Below are 8,710 nucleotides of genomic sequence, written 5' to 3'. Positions count from 1 at the left end.
TTTTAAATTCAGGGATACATGTGCAGGTTTATTACATAGGTAAACTTGTGTCTCATGTTACTTGTTATACAGGTAAACTTGAGGGTGTGCTGTACAGATGATTTTGTCACCCAGATATTAAGCCTAGCATCCATTAGTTATTTTTCCTGCTCCTCTTCCCCTTCCCACCCTCCACCCTCCAACAGGCCCCAGTGTTTGAGGAATGCATGTTGTTTCCCTCTGTCTGTCCATGTGTTCTCATCATTTAGCTCCCATGTAGAAGTGAGAACATATGGTATTTGGTTTTCTGTTCCTGTGAGCTCTAACCTATTTTCTAATTCAATAGCTTTATATTCATAAGGAAATATTATCATCTTCTCAAACTTTATAATATTGCTACTTAAGATCATGAATATAAATAAAGTAATGTGGCCGGGCACAGTGGCTCATGCCTGTAATCACAGCACTTTGGGAGGCTGAGGTGGGCAGATAACTTGAGTCCAGGAGTTCAAGACCAGCCTGGCCAACGTGGTGAAACCCTGTCTCTACTAAAAATACAAACATGAGCTAGGCATGGTGGCGCACGCCTGTAATCCCATCTACTCAGGTAGCTGAGGCACAAGAATTGCTTGAGCCTAGGAGGCAGAGATTGCAGTGAGCTGAGATCATGCTACCACACCAGCTGGGCGACAGAACCAGACCTTGTTTCAAAAAATAAAATTAAATAAATAAATAACATAATGTTATATTTTTATTCTCTCATAACCACAAAAAGAACTCTACATCATTGGTACTTTTTTTTTTTTTTTTTTTTTTTTTGAGATGGAGTCTCACTCTGTCACCCAGGTTGCAGTGCAGTGGTGCCATATTGGCTCACTGCAAGCGCCACCTCCCGGGTTCACGCCATTCTCCCGCCTCAGGCTCCCAAGTAGCTGGGACTACAGGCGTCCGCCACCATGCCCGGCTAATTTTTTGTATTTTTAGTAGAGACGGGGTTTCACCGTGTTAGCCAGGATGGTCTCGATCTCCTGACCTCGTGATCCGCCCTCTTCGGCCTCCCAAAGTGCTGGGATTACAGACTTGAGCCACCGTGCCCAGCCTCCATCACTGGTACTTTTCTTCAACATCTGATATATCAGTCAGGATTAAAGTAACTTAAATTTTTAAAAAGGAGTTTACTGACTCATAAATTTGAAGAATCTAAAATTGAATATAGCATGGCTGGACCCAGGAATTCAAATGATGTTATCAGGTCTCTGTCTCACCATCTTGTTAATTAAGTCTTCTTTTCACTCATTGGCTTTAGCCTTTCCTGCCTTAGACAAATGGTATACCACCTAAGCACCCCCCAAATACGCAGTACTCATAAGAAGGCAATGGTTTTGTTTTGCTTTTTACTTTTTTCCAAAGGTTTTCCTTCTAAGAATTGCATCTTATTATGTTGATACCGTGGCTTCTAAGCCAGATATTATTCAGACAAAAGACTGTTAAATAATTGCCCAATAAGTATTTTGATTTTGGTCACCTCTATGCTGTACAACAAGGAAGAGAAGTGTGTTCATTTGCTTAGTAAAAGGGATTTTCTATGGCTATATCTTTTTGATGCAAAATATCTAAAAGAAAACAAAGAAACAAAACAAAAACCCTCAAGATAACCAAACAACCCAGCAATCTCAGTGGCTAGGCTTTGAAACCAAAATACCCATTCGTTGACTGAGTTTTCAATTTTAGTAAAGGCATTGCAGTTTCATGTGGGCAGAACTCAAAATGCACTTACAAAAAACAAGTAACTAATTGTGTGAAAAGGAAGACTTAGCTTGATGGTGATTGGGATCCCAGACCAAAAATGCAAACTCAACCAAGTAAGAACTACTTTACAATGGATAGAGATAAAGAGTTGTACTTTTAAGATGCTAGAAAATTATGGCAATATTGATAAATGTAATTCAGTCTCAAAGAGTATTTTATAAATTTGATAGTTTTTTAAATCCTGTCAAAATTAAATAGTATATTACATAACAAACCACTTGAGAAGAAAACAAGAAATTGATTTGCAAGAGTAATAAAATCTTAAAATCCTGGCTGTGAGTGACATGAAAACTTTTCCATAGCGGACTATCAACCTGAAATGAAAATAACATAGATATTCAGCTAAGTGCTATAAAGAATCACCTTTTTTTTTAATTCTATTGCCTTTGACATAGCATGTTTTTACTAGGCAATATTTTAATCTCAACAGTTGAATTGATAAAATTCCAGTATCTATTCCACCTTGGGAGCTGAAAGGATATCCAGTATGACAAAACATTTTATTTCTGCTCTGTTATTTGAATTAACAAATCTCAGGCAGGACCTTGGTATTTAAAATGAAAATTTGTGACATATTTCAATAATAATTCTCACTTAGAAGCATTATAATAGCACTGTTTTACTAAATATTAAATCATCACACTGAAACAGTAATAATAGAAAACAAATAGAATAGAATCCATTCCTATGAATGTAAGTGACAAAACATTTCCTGCATTGATCTATTCAAATTTTACATAAGAGAAATGACACAGGAAATGTTGAACTGTTTGACTAAATTGCAGTGGTCTGAAAGGCCTGTTTCAAACACATAGCATCAACATTCATATCTACATATGTGATCTTGATATTTGCCTTGGTAATTGCTGAAAAAAGCAAAATCAGCAATCCCTTAGTTCTAGGAATTTGGTCTTTGATACCAGGAAATAGCTTCAGCTCTGTTTAAATAAACATTAGGGAGATCTGTAAAAGATAAACACCAGTGATGAGAATGTTACCCTAAGATCTCTTTCCACAGATTTCTTAAATGTACAGTTTATTTCCCTAGTCATGCTGTAATGAAGTATGGTCTGTCTTAGACTAACCCTAAATTTTGTCACCTAGTACTGGAGGTTCGATTGTATCACATGCTTGGACAGACAAATGAATAAGCCGTCAAGGCTTTTCTGATGAGGCTAGGTCTTCTAATCACTCTCTTAGCGTCCTACACATCTCATTTGTAGTAAACGTCATAGTTGTAATCATATGTCTATATATTTCTTGTTTATTAACTGTATCCCCTATTACACCATACATTTCTTGAATCCAGATGCCATATCTGACTATTCTTCTCTGTATATTTACTGCCTGGAAGTAGGTTCTAAATCAGAATAAAAATAAAAGAAATATTAGTTAAATGGGTGAATAAGCAATTCTGAGTGACACTTTCCCAATTCTGCATAAATTTATATGACTTTTACAGTAGACAAGTAGGAATGTAGAGAAAGTCAATGTATGTTGCCTGTTGCTAAAATATAGGTTATTAGGCCCCACGAACATACTGATTAAGGAGGTTTGAAGTAGAACATCAGCATCTCTGTTTTTCAAAAACTCCTTTGTTGATATTTATAATGGAGCAAGTTTGGGAGCTACCATATTAAGGGTTTGTAGCACTTTAGATCCCTGATTCTAGAATGTTCCTCACTCTTCAGTGGTTCAGGGAATCCTCATAATTAATGCCCATGTTTTTGAAAAGAAAGGTTGATATTATTGTATTTCTTTGTTCTGCCCACTTGGACTTTCCTGATTTCACATTTGTAATTTTGACTACTTATGAGTGAACTTGTATCTCTCCAGGTAACACTTTGGATGAGGCATGAAATTTCATCTCATGAGTTGTGTGCTTAATCTTTGAGAAAGAAACTTTCAGCTAATGTGTGAGTCAACTCTAGCTGGCCATTCAACATCAACATCTACATGATATGACTGTTTTTACACTGCAGGCACTTCTAGGAAATTGTGTGTGTTTATAGTGTGCTCAAATACAGAGACTTATAGTGAGCATTTGTTGTTTTATTATTTCCAGCATCCTCCCATAGCCTGAAAACAGAACTCGATCTTTGCTTTGGAGGAACCATTTTTAATCACCTCTCATGATATAAATAAGATTGACCTCATCCCCAAATTTTAAAGTGGGAATTGATTAGCTTAAGTCCTCTTGTGATCTCTCCAGCCAAATAATTGGTTGAAGACAGGACACAGAACCTAAACAGAGCCAATGAAACAGAGGAAATGTTTGTTTTGGCTTCTGGAAATAAAAAGCTTCTCTCTTCCATGAAGACTACCTGAAGAAATCTTCTTTCTTTTCCTTGCCAGTGAGACGTGAAGATGCAAGATCTAGAACTGCTAAGCCATTTTGAAACCCTGATGGCACCTGAAGACTGTCAGGGGTCCCTGTGTAGAGTCTGAGGATGAAATAAACACAAAAGATAAGAGTAACTGAGATAAAAACTGGTCCTTGATGACATCACATGAGTTTTCAGGTTAAGTTTCAATTACAGCCAGTCTTGATTGCCCTTCACAGCTGTGTGATCTAGCAAATTTCCTCTGTTGTTTATGTCAGTTTGAGCTGGGGTCTCTGTGATTTGAAACTTAAAGATTCCTAACACATGTAAGATCCGTGACTACATCAGGATGTAACTTTCAGTGTGCCTTGAAGGATGAGACAGAGGAACTGGGAAGTCATCAGTGGAGTCAAAGATGTCCATAGATGCTAGCGCACCTTCCTGAAATATCACGGTTTTGTGCAAAACCATGCACACATCAAAAAAAAATTTAATAAAATCTATTCATAAGGAATACTAGGGCCCACCCAGTAGCCACATTTTCCAAACCAGAAATTCATAAACATAATCTAGCAAAATATTTTTTTCTGACTTGCCAATTCATTATATAAAATCTCAGAATAGCATAAAACATTGAAATCACATTTCATTATGTATTTCACTCATTGCCTTTATTGGAATGAAAACAAAATTACATAAAATCAGGATTATCTCAGAAAATTCAGGACATATGGTGGCCATATCTAGGGAACATCCACCTTGTTTTACTGGAATAAATTATTGTTAAAATGAACATACTGCTAGAAAGGCTGTTACCAGTCTGCAGGTCATAAAGATAAAAAAGCTAAACCAACCTCTCAGTGCTGAATTGGCAAGTGAAAAGATGCATTCTGCACACAATAGGTATGCAGTGAATATATTTGACTGACAAGAACCCTGCTAGGACTAGCAGTGAGCTATTTAAGCCCTGCTGTTTCTTGTTGACTTTGCCAGCCTTGGCTGCGGTGTGAGGATTCTGTAACCATTAACAAGAGCCCCAAGCCACATCTCCTCTTCCTCCATTTCAAAGTTTCGTAAACCATAGTGTCAGGTGCTGGGCTCTCATCAGTGACTGACAGGTACACAGGGTCTGAAGAAAACATTTTTGCTTTGGATTATTTGCTGAGAATAAAAATTTCACGTGCCTGTGTCAACAGGCTTGTAACTATGGAATTTTTAAATATATTCATTAAACTGTAAAATGATAGTCTTGTATTGAAATCGACCTGCTTTTAACCTATGTGTTTTAGGCATCTGGTGTCTAAAAATTCTTCCATACAACACAAATCAAAGTAGATGAAACCAGTTAACTGAAAATAACAGTGAAAGCGATCAGGTCTTTCAATTTCTGGAAGAGATGAAGAGAAATGAAATAGAGACCACCTTTGAAAATTGAAATTACAAAAGATTTTTAAAATACATTAATAAGTGTATGTGCGTATAATCTATATATGTAATATGTAACACCAACCACAAACACAATTAGTCCCACATATTTCAAACTGACTTCAAGCATTAATCAACAAAAGGTGGCAAGGGCTTATCCTTCATGAGATAAAGCAGTTTAATTTGGGAGGGAGATAATTATATTTCCAGAAATGGAGTGATGTACCACAGTTCTATAGAATATCTGCCAAAGAATCAGTGGCATGAATGATCCTTATATTTAAGCGTCACCATCATATGATGACAAAATATGATCACATTTTCTCAAATGACCAAATTTAACATCTCACATCCTTGCCTGCCCATGAAAAAACTAATGTCCCATGCAACACAACTGTCCTTGGTCGTTTCTCAGTATCTCTCTTCTCCGTCTCCATGAAGCTTTTTCTCAGAGGAGTAATTATCATTTACTAAGCATTTATTATGTGCTGAGCACTGTTCTAGGTTACTTACATACACTTTCTCATTTTGTTCTAACAACAGTAAAATAGGTGCTATTTTCAATTGTCTTATAGACAAAGAAACTGAGGGTCAAGTCTATAACCTAATAAATGTCAGAGTCAAAACTCCAGCTTACTTTTAACCCAGCCTGTCTGATTTCAAAGCCCATGCTCTCAGTTGATCATTAACAATTACCTTGGGATTTCCTAAAAGAATTTTAAAATTATTTCAATAGTTGCAAGCTATACAATCTGGTTGCATATATCCCAGCTACACAATCTGCTTCTGATATATTTATACTGAAATTCATCTGATAATCCACCTAAATTTAAAGGTAAAATGCAACAGATAATGTTTGCATGACTTGTGGCTTTTAGAATTGATCGATTATAATTAGATAGAATCTGGCAGTTCAGACTCCTAGAGAACACACTGAACTTGTATTTTGCCCATTTTAGTAATGATTCACCAGGCTTTATATTTGATTCCATCTGAAACTCATCAGAACTATATCCAGGATGTTTCTTTTTTCTTTATCTGCCAATTTCATTTGATGTTCTCACTTTGTGCTTTTCCTGAGGAAACACTAATGCTTTTGGAAGACGGAGACTATGATGGCAGTCTTCTGAATATAAATGTAACAGTATTACTTCAGATTTCTTTTGCATTCTTCTCTATACATTTCCAGTTTTTTCTTCTTTCTCATCTCCTCTTATTTTTTCCTCTCCTCCTTCACCCATAAATCTCCCATACCATCTATTCTTCTTGTGGTCCCATTTTTCTACTTATTGTTATGATTAGACACACAGCCATGGTATGAAAGATCTATACACCACACTTTGATCAATTTGGAGATGAAAAATGTGTGTGTGTGTGTGTGTGTGTATGTATGCGTGTGTGCATGTGTGGCTTCTCACTAATTTTAAGACATCACTTTTTCGCATTTCAGCATTCAAAAGATCAGGTCTGATACAATTAGTAGTGCCTGTGATTTGGTGAAGTACAATATTATTACTTTCAGGACAGTGGTATGTTTTCTAATAACTTCAGCACTCTTTTGTTCAATCTCCCTCCCAAACACAAATACACAAATGCATGGTCTCTCTTTAAAAATTCTCAGACACCTTTCTCTGTTTTCTCTTTTCACATTCTGTGCAAAAACATAGAAGAGCTGAGCTCTGTTATTATAGAGGTTCTTTCTCCTACCTTCTAATTCAATAATTTTTAGGAAATATAAATCAACCCTCCTTTTCAAGCCAAACTCCAAAATGTGTTGTTGATTTCTTTTTAGGCATTTTCAAATATGCTTGCCTCCCTCTTCAGTCTTCCTCTCCCCCTTCTCCCTCTGGTGTGTGACAAGGTGCTACATACTGTAAGTCTAGGTTGCTGGAGCAGTGCTGTGGGCTCTAGCGTTGGCATGTGCACTGGATGTACATATTTTATTATTACCTTTCCTCCACAGCCAAGACTGTCAGAGGAAACATGGCATTTTTTACAGCTTTCTGCTAAGTGTCAGGCTTTGCACTTCAGAAATATTTGATAAGTGAAGCCTAAGTGGCAGGAGCACATCCATGCGAAAGGCAGATACACAATGTAACTTTAACTCTCCTATTAACTTTTTCATTTCCCTGCAGAAGTTGTTTCTGTCCATATTTTTACTTCAGCTGGGCTGAGTGGGAGAAAGAACTCAAAGGGAGGTCGAAGCAGATGGTTGTCACAAACTGCATACGGCAATTGAGAATTAGTGTACAAGCATATGCAACCTGGTACAGTATGAAGCATTCCAGCATATGAGTGCTGAAATAAATCAAGCCTGGAGAAGATTGGGATGATAAAAAGATGAGCTCTTCCTTCCCTGTTACATGTATATATTTAGGCCTGCTGAATTCATTAGGATATGTTCTCTGTTTTCAGTAGGCAAGTTAACACCTAAATTGAGCAGATTCGTGTAGATTCTGGTATCTCGCCTTTTTCTCTCATCCACTGTGCTTTCTGAAAAGAAATATTTCTGAAGAGAGACGCATCTTTTTCATAGAAGGAGGATTGGAGATTATGACGTCAACTTGCTGGACAAGTTTAATCATCGTAATAATTACTAATAGGATATAACAATTTACATTTACTCTTCAATTTATTAACAACAACTGTGCACCAGGCGCATAACAGTTCACATACAATTTCCATGCACATTTTTTTACTGCTGGTGACCTTACTGGTGCCCAATCTGTTGAAAGCAATTCATCCACAGACATGGGCACTTTCAAGTGCTTTTTCAGTAAGAACAGTCCTAAAGAAAAATGGGCACCAACAGTAGTTAACAGCAAGAAATGCCAAACTCACAGCCTGGAGGTCCTTTCAGTAGGCATCAGGAGATATAGCTCTGCCACGTTGCCATTTATAATTATAAATAACTCATAATAATCTTCATTAGTACTCTTATGAGTCCCAGGAAGGGAGGGGAAATGAGTCGTTCCCTGCATTTATAAAATACAGAGCAGGAGACTTTAATCTTGATCACCCCACTTCTCAGGAGAGCAATGGCCATTTCTGCAATCGTGCTTGGTCCCCAGGCCCACGTGTGGCTCTGCCCTGTGGTTGCATCTAGGGCCAGGGTGGTGCCGAGAGGGCCATGTGCCTCAGCTTCTGCTGTCCACCCTCTCCCTAAACTCAAT

The sequence above is a fragment of the Gorilla gorilla genome, chromosome 7 (assembly GCF_029281585.2).
Source record: "Gorilla gorilla gorilla isolate KB3781 chromosome 7, NHGRI_mGorGor1-v2.1_pri, whole genome shotgun sequence".
Classification (NCBI taxonomy): domain Eukaryota; kingdom Metazoa; phylum Chordata; class Mammalia; order Primates; family Hominidae; genus Gorilla; species Gorilla gorilla.
The sequence above is the reverse complement of the archived record's forward strand: the minus strand, read 5'-3'. Positions refer to the sequence as shown.